This window comes from Brassica rapa, chromosome A09, assembly GCF_000309985.2.
Source record: "Brassica rapa cultivar Chiifu-401-42 chromosome A09, CAAS_Brap_v3.01, whole genome shotgun sequence".
Taxonomy (NCBI): Eukaryota; Viridiplantae; Streptophyta; class Magnoliopsida; order Brassicales; family Brassicaceae; genus Brassica; species Brassica rapa.
This window is the reverse complement of record NC_024803.2, coordinates 40,707,695-40,711,144: the sequence shown is the minus strand read 5'-3', so window position 1 is coordinate 40,711,144 and position 3,450 is coordinate 40,707,695.

Here is a 3,450-nt window from a genome sequence, read left to right as displayed (position 1 = left end):
TCCAGTGCTTCAGGTTTGGGCTCTTTCGAAGATACCGTCGAACCCAGATGTTTTTCCAACAAAGTCGCTTTTCACAAATATACATCATCTCTTTTGGAGAGTTCTACCACAGATGGAGGATCATCAGTTTGCCTGGATTTTATGGTACATATGGAAAGGACGTAATAATAAAGTGTTTAGTAATTTGGATATTGACCCAATGGATACACTCAAGTTGGCCGAAACAGAATCTAAACTATGGGCGGAGGCCCAGGTTTTAAACGAGCAGAGAACGGAACCACGCCCTATGGTTACGTCTTTGCCGAGAATTCCGGGTAGATGGTGTTTTATAGATGGTTCTTGGAAAGATAATGATATCTTTTCAGGGCAAGGATGGCTTAGTACACTAGTGGGTTTTAATGGTTTATTGGGGGCGAGGAATGTTCGATCTAGTCTTTCTCCTCTTCATGCGGAGATGGAAGCGCTACTCTGGGCAATGGAATGTATGAGGAACTTACGTCAATTTCAGGTCACATTTGCAACAGATTGTTCTCAATTGGTGAAGATAGTTTCGGAACCAGAAGAATGGCCAGCTTTTGCAGATTATTTGGACGATTACAAGATCCTGAAGGCGAGCTTCACAAGATCAGACATCATCCATGTCCCACGAACGCTAAACACTATGGCGGATAGCCTAGCCCGTCAAGCTAGGATGCAGCTGTCGTATGTTGTTCATATGGATGAAGATCACCCAGTTTGGTTTACAGAGTCAATATGAGTCTGTAAAAGTCGATGACAAAAAAAAAAAAAAAAAATACAAAGTTCTACAATTACCAAGTTCTACAGTTTTCCAAGAACTTGGTTAAACTCGGTATAAAGTTTACCAAGTTGTATTATTATCGAGGTACAACTTAGTAAAACTGATACAACTTGGTAAAATTTTGTACCTAGTCTAACCAAGTTATTTATTTTACAGATTTGTATATGAACGATTGTACAACTTAGTAAAACTTTGTTTGTTGGTTGTAGTTTTAATTTTTTTCATTTTCATATTTTCGTGTAACATGACAGATCTGTAATGCGAAAGAGAGAAAATCAAATAAGAGAAAGAAAAACTCAACATATAACCAAAAATGAGAAAAAATTGAAGAAAAAGAAAAAAAGGATTTATGAATCTTAAATCGCGAAGAAAAGACGAAAGATCAAAGAGTTTTGAGAGAAAATAAAGAATAGAGAGAAGAACAATAGAGATTTTTTAAAGTGAAATGTTAATTAAGTTTAAAGAAAAGGCTTACTGAAATTTTTCAACAAAAGAAGAGATTGAGAAGGATAATAAGAAAGAGAACAAGAAGAACGATGAAAATGAGAAGAGAGAAACAAAATTGAAGAAAATGAAGAATGAGTGAAAGAAAAATTAAGATCTATAGAGATAAGGAGAAAGAATTAGGTCTTAGTGGTATAGTTCGTAAATAAGTGGATTCATTAAGGGTTAATTGGATTTTAATCGAATTTCAAACTAAAAATAAATAAATTATAGATGAGGAGTAGATGGGATTAATTTTTTGGTTGAGGAGTATTACATCATATTATTTGATAATCGATAAAATCTATAATTGTTTGTTTTTTTGAGCAAAAGAAAATCGATAACTGGTTGTTTCAAAAAAGAATTAAACTAGGAAACTTTTGAGCAAACAGAATATAAATTGAGAAAAGTAGAATTACTGAACACTTAGAAACATAATATCGTAAAAAAAGAAGAAGAAATTAATGGCTATAAATTTAGAATTATCAAGGATATTTAACTAAAAATAAAATTTAATTATGGGCAAGTGATCTCATCCCTTAGACATTATTTACCAAGTGATTTGATTACATGTAATCACCACAATCAATCTTGCAAAAAATGATAACATGGCTCACTTAGATGATGACATGGATCCTATCTAATTATGACATGGCTTACTATTTTTATTATAAAAAATTGAGTTAAAAAAATTCAAATATAAATATTAAGTATATATTTATTAGAATAATTAAAATATTAAGTATATAATTATTACCATAATTAAAGGATATAAATAAATGATTTAAATATGAGATGTAATTAAAATTAAATTTACGCTTAGAACAAGCTAAGGAAAAAAAATATAAATTTATTTTTTATTTTTAGTATTTTATATAACTTTAATGTTTATAATGAAAATTAACCAAATATGTTAAAATTATAAGAAAGTACTAGATTTTGACCCGCGCTTTGAAAGCGCGGGATTACTTTTTGTTAACAAATTTAATAACCCGTATGTATGTTCACTAATATGTTTAGATCTAGCTGTTTGGTTTTCGGTTCAGTTCCAAATTTTCTTTTTTTCTTGTTTTCGATTTGGTCTCGGTTCGATAATGGGTTTTAGTTTTTGGTTCAAGAGATATATGAACCGTTCATTTATTTATGAATTTGTTTTTTTGTTTTGGTTTTGGTTTTGGTTTTGGTTTGGTTATTTTGTTTTCAGTTTTGTTCGGATAACAATGTTCGATTGTGGTTTTGACCAGCGCTTTAAAAGCACGGGATTTATCTTTAGTAAATTTTATAATATATTATAGTTTATTGATTATTATATGTATTTTAAATTTGAACTAAAAGAAGTAAATGATATGTTTTATTAGATGTGTAAAATATGAAAGGGCAAAATTTTGTATTACTATATTATATCAATTTTATATCATTATGTGAGCCATAAATTTGTGGCTTTTTATCTTATAAATATTACAAAACTTTGATAAAGTTATTTCACATATATCACCAAGTTGTTTGGTTTACTAAGTTTCAAAATCTATTATATTAAAATTGAGAACAAATCGTTGTTGTTAAAATCGTTACTATTAATATGGGTTTACTGTTTAATGTTTTTTTTTAACGTCTGATTAATTATGCTATTACAATGATGAGAATATTACATAGATGATTTTACAGCCGACAATTCTATCACTTTGTGAGAATACACGCCTGACTGCATCACTCCAAGCCGTCCTATGAGATTCATGTTCGATGGTACGACATGCACCAAACTGAAGATCTCTTGTAACATATTTCTCCATAATCTGCATAATTTGGTATTTTCTGGGGTTTAAACCCCAGACCTGCGGGTGTAGAATCATTAATGAACACTTAATCAAATTACTGGACCAAATGGGCTTCCACATGTTTAATGTTTTGTCAGGTACTAAATATTATTTATAAAAAAATATTACCAATCTCTATGGGTTTTTCATATAGTATACTACATCGAAATAGAATATCAAAGTTGTTGGTTAGTTGTTTATTTTTGGATTATATGGATATTCAATTGGATTTATTTGGTTAAATAAATATATGAATTTTTATTAATTGTTAATTTCATTTATAACAATATTTTGGTTTTTAATCTACTCATAAAGTCGTTAATTATATTTTCTGGAATTGTAGAGAAATATTGA